At 42.5% G+C, this 14,618-nt stretch overlaps 1 protein-coding gene across 2 annotated transcripts in view; it reads left to right on the top strand.

The window, feature by feature from the left end:
- Window positions 1–8,715: 8,715 nt before the first annotated feature.
- Window positions 8,716–14,618, top strand: part of LOC135899357 (zinc finger protein 782-like) — a 29,484-nt gene continuing 23,581 nt past the window's right edge. Inside the window, exons 1-3 of one of the 2 annotated variants that reach the window (XM_065428619.2) lie at window positions 8,716–8,959; window positions 12,398–12,454; window positions 13,666–13,772. The gene's annotated coding sequence lies outside the window, so the exon portion shown is untranslated. The remainder of the gene's footprint in view (window positions 8,960–12,397; window positions 12,455–13,665; window positions 13,773–14,618) is intronic. The other variant, XM_065428610.2, reaches the window with a different exon arrangement.

The following is a 14,618-nucleotide window of genomic DNA, read 5'->3' as shown; positions in this document are numbered from 1 at the left end:
GACGTACGAACATGAAATCAACAGATTCTGAACTGAAAGAAATTACCATGGCCTACAGTGGCTGTTTTACAGCATATGAAGTGCAAGCACTCTTACCACCTTGTGAACTTGACAGAATATACAAATGGGCATGATGGTAATCCATGCTGAATTAACTTGTGCACATGGAGGGCAAGATGGTACAAGGCAAGATAGATTGTCGTGGAAATCCTATCGAGAAAATATTTTTTGTTGTGAAGCTGCCAGTGACTGGTCCTCGGCATTCACACGGCTGATTATTATTAGCTTGTGCATTCAGTTACATTTCACAGTGGCAAACGCACAAAACAGCTATGCTTTCTATGCTGCAGGCATTGTTGTCATTTGCGGTTATTTGCATTGAAGGAAGAAGTGGGTTCTTGAAGAATGGCTACTGTCTGGGGATGAAAATTTTTCCAGTGGTGATACTGCATTACAGCGTTGGATCTAGCACGAAGAGATGAAGATATTGGCAGCATTACGTTGAAGGTGACCACACAGCTCTGAGGCAACCATTCATGCATGCTCACATCATGCAAAAGACGAGGTGCAAAAATAGAAGTAGAGTGCGATCACATGCTTCTTTTGCACACTGGTTATATGGTAACGTTGCATGGTTTGAAAGAAAGCTTTTTGACATTCACTTGCCCTTCACTTAAACTGAACTTCAGATAAATGGAACACATTTACTTCCCCCCCTTTTGAGTGCCATATAGGCGGATCATACTTAACAGGTGTTGAAACCACAGTCCCAAGCCATCCTCATGTTGTCTTGTCCACCCGAAACTGTATCTGCCAGCTCCTATGCATTAGCTGCTGCTTCTGTGGACAGAGGGCGCTTCCTTCCCAAAGTTTTAGTGAGCTGGAAGGCTCCTCTTTGGTCCTTGTCATTGTATCATTGTACAAAAAATTGGGTAATGCTATGATGACACCCATTTCTTTGGATATCTAACAAATGGTACCAGAAAAACTTCATGTGTTTATCCATGTAAATGGACAATAGTTGGGTGTCATTTGGGTGTGCCTAGTTACCTGGCATGCAGTGTGTGCACATGTGTTTGGAGACAACTGCAGTCACCTCCAAAATGTGAGCAGCAGTCTGTGCAAATGTCTAATGTGTAAGCGTACTCAACGTGACGTGCATCATTGACTGTCTGTGCCAAGACCTTAGGAGGCTTGTCTATGTAGTGATCTTAACCTGGTGCAACACGGACATGTCTTGCTGTCTCCGCGCGACAAAGTCAATGTTTTGTCTTCTGGATCCACCTCACAGCCCTGACGCTTGTAGCCACTACTTAGCAGCAGATATGTACAGCACACTGCCACTTTGCGAGCAGGTTCAGTTGAAATCAACGATGGTTTTGAAAACGTGAGTGCTGAAGCGATGAATGCTAACATCACCTGCATTTCGGCTTGTAAGCAATAGATATCACTACAGACAGTGTTCTATGCTAAGCTGCAGCAGTGGCGATGCAATTTCTGTCAATATAACTGCAGGAGGTCATCGTTTGTAATTGTTTATTGAAGATGCTTGTATATACTTGTCAATTCATCTTCTTATGAAGTGCTTCGCAACACTGTACTACCACACTGCATTGTTAACACTGGCAACCCAAAAAATTTACAAGCAGTTTTTCAAATCGCAGATTAAAAAAAAGTTAGCATGTTTTTGTACTGAGGCAGATAAAAAGGCCACTTAGCCGATAATAACAAGATGCTTCAAGAGTCACGAAATCGTTACATAAAAATTGTCACCAATTGTCCAATTTGCTATGTTTTTCTGAAGCATGTCTGCCAGTCTGTGTGAGGCATTTCCGTTTTAAGGGAGTTTGTTGATGCCATGAAAACAGTAAGCTCTCCTGCTTCTATTGGTCATATTGGTGCAGTCTGCCTCTTCTCCTGTTGTCACCATCTGTGACCAAGTTCAATTATTCACTTGCTTTTCATCTTCAATGCTGAGACACTTCATCCTCCAAAAATGCATAATGTGCATTGCAAGAAGCAATGGTTCTGTGAACAGTAGGGATATTTGTAATTACAGGTATGTACCTTATTTTGGCTAATAAAAGATAACTGCAGAGTCTTTCTGATTCGCCCTCATACATTTACGGGAGGGTTTATTGATGAGCGAGGGAGCAATCAATCACAAATCTCAAGTCCAGTGTGAACAGTGGTGGTAACTTTTTTTCACTTGATCCATTTCTCATTGGATGGCATAGAGGACTGAGGGACACTGAAAAGAACAAGTGAGATCGGCAAAGTTCCAGAGATCGACTGGAATGGGCTCAACTCTATCTGAATGCTTAGCGTGATGAGTTCAGTATAACAAAGGGAATTGAATATCCATGGTCGTTCAGCAGGTCTCTATAATTGTCTTTTTTTTCGTGTGCACGGCATATAGTATCTGTACGTGAGGGGACACGTGTAACCCTGTAACCCTTAGATATTTGGATGGAGCTAGAACAATTTTTAGCACAGAAGGAGTTGTTTTTTGTTAAGTGTGCCAGTGTGCCACAGAGGCAGAGAGGTTTTTTTCTTTTCCTAATTCATGGGTGCACCTAAGAGGAAACTTTTGGGGTCCTAAGATTACAGGATTTGGGAATTCGGAGACTGCGTATAATTTGCCGTGAAACCTGTACATATTTAGGAACTTTTGGAGGGGTCCAATGCGTCTTGGCAAAGTATTGTTGCAGTGATGGCTAGCATTGTACGCATATTTCTTTTTGCGTGTACTATACGAGGAGCTCTTATCACAACCAGTATGTGTAGGAAAAGCTTTACACTAGTAGCTTTGTAGTGTGAGAGTTATATAGAACAAGTCGGGGAGTTGCACAGTGATTAGTGTAACATATAGTAGTGCTGCAGTTGATAATGCTGCTTTTCTCGAGCGTCAGTATTTATGGTACTGAGGTGTGCATGTGAATTGACCTGCGACACCTGCCGTACCTTTACGTGAATGTCGAATGTTACGCGAATGTATGTTGGGCTACATCTGTGGTTGTGATCTAGATTTGCGTACCTCACATTTGTATACGAGTCCCTGTATTTTGTGTGCAGAAAAGCGTACTTGGTTGTTGACAGTGACGATGAGCGAGATGTGATCACAAGAATAAATGATAACCAAGGCATTTGTCTCCTGTAGCATTGCTTGCGCTGGTCTTCCATTCCTTGCACTGTAGAAAAAGAGCAGCCTGCTGGCACATTGGTTTGGAGCAATATGCCACAGCACAGTATGTTGTAAAAAAAAAAGGCTATGTGATAACTTACTGTAGAGGAAAGGCAGTAGACGTTGCAAAAAATTCCAGCAGAACACCTTGTGATGAATGGCCAACGTTAGTGCGATTAGCGTTGAAGCAATGTAGCGACTCGCCGCATTGCCAACTCAGAAACGTGTATGGAGCTGGGCTCAGTTCTCCTGCTTCCCGCTACACCACCTAGTGATGTGATGCACTTTGACGCCAACTTGAAGCTCTGGGTATGTGCTAGTCGGTCTGTTCTGCTCTTCAAGAAACTTCGTCAGGAAGAGGAGATTGTGTGGAAAGGTTTAACAAGAAGCAAAAAAAGAGAACGTATAGGACATCTGAACAATGAGGACGCACTCAATGAGTTTGGGCAAGAACTTGCGAGCATTAATGTGTCCTTTCAGAAAGAAGTGGCGACACCTATTGAACCTGAAAAAAAAAAAAACAGTACTAGTTTTCATTGCCCTCGATTTTGTTGCATTACGCAGATGACGCATGTGAATACAATTGAATATAAAGAGCTCAAGCACCTGTAATTTAACTAGAAATATTGTTTCTTACCTCATATTCTCGGGGTACTAAAATTTTTCGTTTATATTGGAACTTGAACTCGACTGCATAAAAAACATTTTTGCTTGCGCTGTTCACAAAATTATTTCATTTCATAACACCTTAGAAAAAAATCAATGCGCGAGGTACTAGTGCTTTGTCGACCGAGTTCATTTAGTTACACTTGGTTTGAGTTCATTTGTTTTGTTTTTTTTTGCAATCGTGAACATTTAAGTTATTTTCTTCACAATGTTTCAAATCGCACAATCCTCTAAAAATAGTCATCATGTTAAAAGTGGGAGAAATGTGCGAGAAGAAAAACGAGTTGGACACAACATGAGTGCATGTGTCTGCTCAGTGGCCGTTGTCTCATTAATGGGCTATGGGCTGTGTTGTGCAGTGAACGGCAACTATGGAGCAATGATGTTGAGGCTGTTAAATTGTTGTAAATTACTTCCAAGGTATCGCAAGACATTTTTGTTTACTATAATGCAGGTAATCTCACGGCAAAATGTGCTATTTTTACTTTAACCACTTCACTGTGCGAGAACACGCATCACTTCTTTCCACAATGTGTAATTTCTTTTTTGCATAACCATTTCGTTTTGAACATCGGTGCTGCTTTTAAAGGATTATGTAATTTTAAGTGCCAAACAGAATTTTGTAAATTAAACATTTTGCACCAAGAGTAAATCAATCTGCAAGGCAGATATTACCCTTGCTTATGTCATAAAGACAGCTTTGTGATAATAATCATGCTACATTCATTCATTCATTTCTGGCATGTCATTCGCAGTGTCAACTCGGGGCTAATTAATTCTTCTCTACAGAGTAAAACTATTTCATGTGCATCATGTGAAAACAAACATTTGTTTTCTTTCTTTCGCAAGCCCAGAAGTTACTCTTGGTAAACACAGGATAAAATATTTGTTTTTGGAATGCAATAAATTTTGAAATGATTGAGCTGGGCATTTCAGTCACTTGACATGACAGTATAAAATCTTTCAAAAGCCTCATACAGCTAATTTCATACCTACATTGTATGTCGTTTTTTTTTAAAGCACAATTCCTGTTTACTGCCAAGCAGGAAAGGTTGCAACCTTCCATTTGAGCATAACTGCCCCTTTCGAATAAAGAGAGAGAAACAAAGCTTTAATATGCTGGAAATGTTAGCCTGGCAGTATCTCCAGCATATCATTCAAGCTTTTTTCGAATAGTCGCTAAATGCACAAAGGAGTCCCTGCTTGGAAGAGAGTGGCTCAAAGGATATTGGTGCTTGAAATCAAGCAGTGGGTGATGGCGTTTGAATGGCCTTGTACAAGCACTTACTACATTCTTAGATGGTGGGAATAGGTACTTTGAAAGAGAAAACTTAATATTCTCATCAGAGTCTAGACTATATCATGACACTGCCAACATACTTGCATAGTTGACCCCAAAGTGTAGTGCGACATATAATGAATGGACTTGTAGCATTGGTCGATCTTGGCCAAGAATCAATGGTAAGTGGTCCCCACGATGGCACATTTTATGACAAATGTGCAACAGATCAAAAACATATGTTAATTGTTGATTTTACTCTGTCATGCTGCAGCTGTCGGGGTTTCAAGAAATATGAAATTCCTTCGCAAGCAGTTTTATTTTGGAATGGTCCTTTGATGATCTTGATGGTCATATCAATGCAGAGAGTCAGACATATCAAGAATTTAGTGAGGATGACACAGACAGCATCATGACATCAGACATAACTTCTGACATGGAAGGCCTACACAATTTCTAAGAGTCACCTTCAACAAATGTATGAGCAGTTACAGCAAATATATTGAGAGATTGAAAACACAAGTCTAGCCTATTCCTGCACTGACAGAAAAGCTCTGGCGCTAGTATTTGAGAAGTTGAGAGAATGTTCTGAGCAGCTGCAACAGGGCACACCAGCAAGTGGAGGACTGAATTTGCATGGGTCACCAACTAAAGGATGCTCAGCCAGTGCAATTTGCATGGGGAGAAAACGGAGACAATAATGAAGTTGCACTCAAAGACATATCTGAATTAGAAGGTGCCATATAGGGGTGTGCAAAGATTTGAAATGTCATGCCTTCCATGCCTGTTCTCATAGATACGCAGTTGAAGAAATTACCACAGCATCTCGATGTAGGTTGGTCGGCCAGCCAATTGACCGACCGACCAAAAATGACTGAAGTTTGTGAAGAATGCCTCGCAATAATATATGTGGGTTTAAATACGTTTAGAAGAGCGACGAGTTGGGAGGGTTGCTTAAGGTTCATGATCAGCGGCAGCGCAAAGGAAAAGGACAAAGCAAAACAACAAACACGGCACTGAACTGCCAACTGGAAGTTTATTGAAAAAGGAAAAATATATAAACAGGTATACAGTGTGCATCACATGATTTGCATCACATTTTGATATCTTTTAGGACAGACATATTATAAACAACCCACAAATGTCAATTTCAAAGCAGGAAGCACAAAAAGGAACTGCAATTAGGACCCTTAATGCACTTTTTTCGGGTAGTGCACTACCCAAAAAAAATTGCATTAAGGGTTCCTTAGTGGAGAGGTACAGAGCTGTGGATTGCTTGTATAGAAGACAACTTCATATTGAAGTTTTCAAGATTACGAAATGAATAATAAATTTTTGCAGAAAAATGTTTTTTTTATAAAGAGCCATTGTGCATAAATTTATGTTGCAGTCTTTTATGTCTTACTGTGCAAATAATATATGATGTACTGCATGTTGTTGTTGTTATTAAAAACTTTAATCAAACAAAGGTGTTTGGGGCATGCAGGCCCCTGGGCATGCTTCACCCAAATAAATTTTTCTTACATTTGTTCTACAGTCTGGTAAAAATAAACTGAAAAATGACCCTCTTGAAAAACAACCATTGATGTTTCGAATTAAGCTCTTAAATCTTTTTTACTCTCCTGGTCAGCGAAAGCAATTGTTTTAGAATTGTTTTCAAAGCAATCCTGTTCAAGCATAATTCACTTTGTGAAGTGTATATTAAAATTGATTATCCACTAGATTTAGTCTCTTGGGCATCATCTTCAATGATCTGCAATAGTGCTCTCCTGTGCCAAGCGAATTCATGCAAAAATTTCCTATTTTTGTTGCTGCACCCGATTCTGTGTGCAACTTTGGCATCTTCCTTGCCTGAATGTCCAATCTAATCAATAAACTGATCGTTTGTACTGCTCATCAAATTGCCCCCTTTGTGACCTTATTTTCTTTATAGTTGCGACAGCAATTATATGGGACACTCCAGGTGCATTTCTGCTGCTGCCACTGTCGTCGCCATGATGTTCCGTATAAAATCCAAGGGCGATAACATCGTCCCCATGCACCGTATGTTGTATGTGCGAGCTACCATTGTTGGCTAATTAGCCAACTATGGTAGCTCAATCTCGCGTGCGCAAGGGACGAAAGCGTGAAGGAAGCGCGCCATCTTTCGTCGCCCGGGGGCCCGAGTTCGTGAACGAGGGAGGGCTTGAGGCGCCCTCCGTTAGACATAAGCTCCGCAGCGTGGTAGTGACGAACGATGACTGACCACCGAGCAGCTGTGGTATGCTGTGGCTGTGGTCGTGGTGTTTATTGGGTGCTGTGCCCGATGTTGCCTGGCGGGCCAACGAAGATTATGCCTGAGGGGGCATAATCGCATGCTTGTTACAGTTTTGGACACCACAAGTTGGTTCTTTATTCTGTGAAACTACCACCACCACGGCTATGCTACGTACGTACAGTACAGTGTCCTAGAAGCCTTCTAGTACATTGTAGCTACAGTGTACTAGAATAGAAAGGTAGTGGGCTCACTGGCCCCGGCAACGTTACTAGACAGCTACAACTATATATATATATATATATATATATATATATAGACGTGTTTGTTGTTATAGGTTTAACGTTGGTGCCGGGCGCGTGGTAGCTTGGCCAACATGGCTGGCCAAGGATTTTATGGCCTCCCGATCCAAAGGGAATAATATATCAACCGTGTAGCTAGCACTAATATAATGAGAAACTCTATGCTATGAACATCTACAATAATTATTGTATGAAACTCCATGAGTCACGCTGTATTTTGCCTTTTCGGCTACGCCGCGCTCTTTGCGCATGTTGAAGGAATAATAGTGCCGAATCGACATCGGGACCTTCCGCGCGTTTTTTTTTTTTTCTCCTCCACGGAGGAAGGAAACTAAGGGGAGGCCCTGACGTCACTCTTTGTGAAGCTAAAGTGAAGCCTGTAGTTGGCGTTGCTCATGGCGTTGTTCCGCCTATCGGGCCAGCTCTCCTCTCTTGTTTACATTTCTCGCGAAACCACACCGCGCTGCGCGCAACCGTGCTGCTTCGACCCGCGCGCTCCGCAGCAATACTAAGCAATCGTTAGCACGATTCCGCGAAAAAGGGCAAAATTTCCCGCGGATATTCCTTCGTCCGTAGCCATTGCCGTGGCGCGGTACATTGCGTACAGCGTTGCATGCGCGTTCAGTTCACGAATTTTAGTTCCTCCTGTCCCACCTGGCCACAGCAACATCCGGGAGAGCACGGTCCAGACAACGCAGCGCAACAAAACACGAATACCAACGCAAACCTGCCCGCACGGCGCCTTTGCCACGGTACGAAACCTACGGAGCAACACGTGTGAGCGCACAGAACCGAAACAAAGCGTGGCTGCTACGGCAAAGAAATAAAAAATAACCAAAAAAGAGGAGAACGTACTACGTCACTTCCTCCACACTTTTCTCATGTGTGTGTGTGTGTGTGTGTGAAGTGATTTTTAAAGAGAAATGGAAGAGATAAATGCAGGAGGACACCTCAACAGCACTTCACGGGGAAGGGGTATGGGGAGAAAAAGATGGAGATAGTGACCGGAAGTAAAAAGGAAACAGAGACCGGAACAGCAAAAAGGGGGGCAAAGGGGAAACCAATGCCTCCTTTACTAGTAAAGGAGGCATTGGGGGAAACTGAGGGGCAGGGCTCCTCAGTTTCCTTCCTCCATGTCCCCCTCTTTTATGTTAAATTTGGCGTGCTCGGCGTGCGATTTGGTGCGCCGGTTGCTTCTACTGTCTGCAAAACCTATGCTCCCTATTTCGTGTGGGAAATGACAAGCGTGACCATCTCGCCTGAGAGCAAGGCCAGTAAGTATTTTGCCAGCCATCTCCATCCGCGTGATAAAGGATGTCGCCTCGTTTCGTGATACCACACAAAGGTTGCTCTCCATGATTGCAATTGAAAGGAGCTGCCCTCGAGGTGCTGAAAAAGATGACAAATTCCCAGAGAAAGCATATCAAACTTATCAGACGCATTTACCGCAAATGTAACGGAAAAACTTTTGTTATGCAAGTTGATGGTATACGCCTACCCATGTTAGGGGAAAAGGGGAACGGGAAAGCGGAGTTAAGTTATATCCTTACGCCCCTTCCGAGTAAAAAAGAATCGGTTGCCGACAGTGCTTAGCAAAAGCGTGGAATTTCAATATAGCCAGATGTTGATTTAACGATGTTTCCATTTTACTGACCTCTCTTTCTCGGGGTTTAACTGTATCGTCATTCAATGGCACCTGTTACGACACTTAGTCATCAATATATAAGTTTTGAAGGAAGTGTTGAAAATTAATTTGCTGATTTCGTCCCTTCATTGGTGCAACTATACAGTGCTGGCAGTTCTGCAGCTTGCAGTGGAGTATATTTCTCTAGTGACGTGTGTGAAAACTCGTCTTGACTTAAGCATGCTCTGATAGTTGCCCTATGCAAAATGTTAACATGCAAGGAGATATAGAACTCCCCTGGTTGTTTTGATCTCTGCTGGTGTCCTGCCTGCCCATCACTATTATTCCAAAAGCTTTTGCAAGGAAATTACAAAGAGCAAGATGTTCTCATTCTGCTGGAAGGTTGTTAACTCCAATCAACAGTCCATTGTACCTTCCAGCCACTCTGCTAACGTTACATCAGTGGAGAATCCTGATCCTGGAGAGCAGGATTGTGCCAGTAGCAGCTGCTATGACTGTCCAATGCCCGCTCAACATCTGTGTATTGGAGAGAGCTGGTGCATGCCACCTTCATAGTCAAACACGTAGCCTTCCCTGTTGTGGAGGTTGTCCTAAATTAAGTTCTTTTCATCTTCATGTTGTAGAGCTCTGATTGTCCTAATTTCTGCTCTATGATGCCGACATCTTTTCGATTCAATGTTAACCTAAGGCCTATTAATGGGGCAGTCGAAATATAAGTTTTAGAAAAACTGGACGAATCCAGTAGCGAGAAGCTAAAGTCTTGTTTTAGTATAGAGCAGTGGCTCATTCCATCTGCATGTTCTCTATTCTGATTTCAGGTATATACCTTTAGGCAACCTCTTTGCAGCTTGAGTAGCCTCCATGACGCCTTTTGTGCAATTTTGCAAACTTGCTGTTCTTAAGTATGGCAGTTCTTTAATTCAATTAGATATTCTGTCATTCTTGAAGGGGAGGGGTGCAAAATGAGGCCATGACCATTGTGAGAACAAACTGTATTTACAAGTAAATCAATTATAGTCCTATGACAGAGTTCATGATGGACGCTGTCCCTGTCCTCAGTTTTCTTCTTGGAGTTGATGTATGTCTTTGCACAAGAAGAAGCAAAAATCTTCCGTATCTTCTGCCCCTGAAAAGGCATGTAGTTTGAGTCTGCTGAGTCGATAAAACCTCAATTAAAGAAATTGCTGGACATGTCTGCATGTTACTGAGTTGTTTGAAAGCTTAATTCAACAGATTTTTATGTTCTGATCATGTCCTCAATGTACCTCTGTGCTCTGCCCACTCTTCCATAGCTGTCATGATGCTTAATCTTGATAAACAAGCACAAGCTCCATTGTTTAGATTGTTCAAAGCTTGATCTTGAACACTTACATGGCATGCGGAATGGTGGCTCGGCAGATGCTCTCTCTGCCATCTTTTCTAAAGTTGGTCAAGGAACTGTGCCATGACGCCATCTTTTGTCACTGTGGATTTTGGAACTGAAATGTCAATCTCATTTTTGCAATAGAGGAAGGCGTGTGAGTCGTTTACCAGTGGGGAAATGGGCTGGTGTAAGTACTTCCATTTTCTCTGGTGATGAGGACATGTAAGTGAAAGGCCTGCACTTCATTACTGCCTTTACCTTATACAACATCGTCCCAAATTCCTGAGGCATCAGTTTCACCTTGCTAAGAAGCTTCTGGAGGCTGGAACTGCAGTTCTTAGTATCCGTTCCCAGAAGCCTCCCTACCATGCTGCCTTTTTTGAAATAAGCATTCACTCAAACCTCCTTTGAGTGCAGTAGCATTGAAATTTACTATTGGAAAATGCACTTGTTTGATGAGAGCTGCATTCAATTTCTTACACTGCTGGCCAACGAAATGCTGACATTGGCATTGTGATCCTGTTATACAATGCAGCGTGACTGTACAGTTGGTTCAAAAAGCATGCATCTATTTATTTGCAAATGCTCTGAGGGAGCTAATCATGAACTTCACCAACCTGGCTCCGAGCAATGTGCCAAGAAGGTAACAGTCCTGGTAGCGGGATCTTCTTTATATTTGCTACTCTTGAATATACAAGTGCGGACATGTGCTCGTGTCCAAAATACCGGAAAAATGCGCAGGCTCCATTAGCTTCCTAGCTGGCATAACAAACCATGTGCATTTGAACAGATTATTTCCTGGCTCGGTATTCACCTAACAAGGGACAACCTGACCAGGAGTATGATGCAGCTCTGAGCACCAGCTTCCTTACTTTCTACAGTTTTTGCAGCTCACTGTCTCAACCAATCTTCAATTGCCACAGCTCTTTAAACAGTAGCTTCACTTGAATACTGAAAGGTGCAGACATTCCAACAGGGTCATATATTTCTGATACAGTCTCCAGAAACCCAAGTGTAGATCTTGAGGAAACTGTCAAAACTTGGTGTCATAGGGTCCTATATGGCTCCTAGCAAGAATGGTGGTTTCCTCGCCTGCAGCAGTGAGTTCATGCTGAGACTACACTGGCCATTTCCTCAGCTGTGTACCCGTCGACTCAGTCGGAGCGTTAACTTATCTGTAGAGTCGTCGTGCTTCTTCCTGTGTTGCAGATCTAATGTGGAGGTCACGTGCATGGAAATATTCAACTAATTACCTGGCTGTCGCTTGTAGTAGACCTTACACAGACAACATGTGTTGCAACAGAATGACATTTAGCATGAATAGACTTTTCGTGATCCCAAAGGGCTGTCTGGTTATTCTCAACTTACTGGAAAGTATCTTTGTCTTGATATGCATCTGGTAGAAAGGCTTTTAAAGTAATCACTTTCTTTGCTTCTGCCCCTACCTTGCAGTTTGTCAGGTTCTGGCCACTTATGGTCTGCTTGGGTCACTAGATGTCTCTAGTTGTGTCTAGAATTAAAATGAATGAATAAAAACATTTCATTGGTTTAAAACTGTGGCCCCCAGCTCCAGAAGCTCAATGCTCAACCCATTAAACCATGGATGCATGCTTGAAAAAGTGGAATTAAACTCAAGCAAGGCAACATTTGCATACGAACATAGGAACATTTTATCTATAAAACATAAGTGTGTGTATCTTCCAGGTGGCGATGAAGCAAGAAGTTGCGGTATGCAGTTGTGCCTGAAATTGTGCTGATAGGGTAAGTTTTTTTTTTGTTGTTACAATTCTAATAGCAGTTGTAAAGCTGTGCTTCTTGGCCAATATCTCGTAGTGGGTATGGTTCATTCTTTGGCAACAAGAAATTCCCTGCATGTCTCTCATTATACTGTTGTGCTGTAGCACGTTTCTGCAAGGTCAAGCTTAAGCACTTTGTATGTTATGACTGAAGAAGATTTTATACTGTATAAATGTACTGCTTTCTATGCAGTCTATCATGGTGGTCATGGGACACGTTCGTCACTGAAATTTGTAGCGAGTCTCTTGTAATGTGCAAACCATCACTTATAAAGACATCAACCTAAGGTTTCATCTGCCAAGAACTTTTGTAAATATCAGCTGTCAAAGCAGTTTGATTAATCGAAAAATGTACAAGAGGAGTAACTGAGTCAGTCGGAAGATTAGGTCCTTTTTCTAAGCATTTGTTCAGTGACAGGAGTCAGGTCCTTGTGCTGACTCTCTACGTACGACAGTGTGATGTGGAATGTAATGAATCCGAGAGATGGCGCACCACTTCTTTCTTGTCTGTATTTAGCAAGGCATGTCCTCATGTGAGTTTTAGTAATCGGGCCATATTCCGCAACGAAATCCCTATTAAGCTTTATTTTCTTCCCCTCGGAGATGCAGTCACGTTAAAGCTTCTCTTTGATTGCTGTCTAGCTAGTCACACTCTTCTTTCCATGAGAAGGCTACCTCATAGCAACCACAGGCAAATCCAATGCTGCTTTGAAACAGTTGAAGGACTGATAAAAGCAATGAGTTTTTCAAGACTGTCCTCTTCTGTCGCAATTCCCATTCTTTCAATTTCCCAGAACTTTTGCAGAATAGTGTATGTCAACTGAACGGAGGCACTTACACGTAGTACGCTAGCCTATGCGACTATGTTTACCACTTATCTGAGGAATAGTGGTCTTGAAATATCCACCTAAAGGACAAGCCAAGTGCAACGGAGTCTGTAATGGGGCAAAGTTTCATTTCTGCTTCTATGAACTTCCTCAACTGACATTTTAGGTAAAATCAGCTTGTCAAGGATGTGGTGCCATCTCTCCTCTCTCTTTTGTCTGCAAATGCACTACGTCATTGCAAGTGAAGGAAATTTCAGTGACTGGGATGAAGTACTCCAGACTGGGGGAATAACTACGCAGACTGAGTTCTGTGATGCGCGCGCAGCCTTGAAAGTGATCCTGTTTGCAGGAATTCAGGCGTAGAGTGATCTTGCCGACCTCTTTGTATGCAAGCGTTTTGGAGATGTCATCCCCTGTGAAGTTGCGCTGGCTGCCGATATCTGCGGTGCCTCGGATGTAAGCACAATTTGTATCTTCCATAATCATCAGGTAAAACGGCTGGAGCAGAACTGCTTCATAGCTTGTGTGAGAGCTTGCAGGAAGACTCTTAGTGGCGACTGTACTTGAAATACTTGGATCTACAGGCTGCTTTGGTTTCCACGTTGGGTGATAGAAGATGCATGTCCTTCTTTACATTTTCTACATTGTATGTTTCTACAGCAGTTGTGGGCACGGTGTTCTTGTGGGGTACAATGAAGGCAACAGTTTTCAGAGGAGTACGTCTTTATTTTCTTTTCTCTGGTGATGCTACAGGTGCAAGCTGCATTATGATGGTTTGATGAAGCACAGGCAATGCACGCATTGCTATTTACTTTCAAAGAAAAGTGTGAAGCTGTTGCTGTTGGTGGCTGTAATGTCAGAGTAGCTTTCGCTCTAGGGTGGGAGTGTCTCTTTTCATTGCTTTCACAGTGTCGGCTTCACTGGCAAATTTCAAATTCCACGCAGAGGTACATCATAAACCTTGAAAGTCATTGCCTGTCCAAATGATACTGCCACTTTCACATTCGTCATTGGAAGGTGCCATTCGTCCGTTGGATCTTATGACAGTGTCAGTCGGCAGAGCCCTGAACAGGTTGTTTGTCATCATTGTGGTGTATGTCTTGGAGCTAACCTTAAGATCTTCCAACACTCGTAAGTGGCACTGGACTATAAGTGATGCAACTTCCTCAGGCCCTAGATATCACTCGAGCAAACAAAGGTAAGTAGTGCTTCTAAGGAACCCATGTGCTCTTGAACTGTGAGACGCATGTAACCGATGCGACTGGTGAGGATGTCAATGGCGGCATACAGCACAGTTTAGTA

Source organism: Dermacentor albipictus, chromosome 10 (assembly GCF_038994185.2).
Source record: "Dermacentor albipictus isolate Rhodes 1998 colony chromosome 10, USDA_Dalb.pri_finalv2, whole genome shotgun sequence".
In the NCBI taxonomy this organism is placed as follows: Eukaryota; Metazoa; Arthropoda; class Arachnida; order Ixodida; family Ixodidae; genus Dermacentor; species Dermacentor albipictus.
This window is presented reverse-complemented; position numbering and strand designations above follow the sequence as displayed.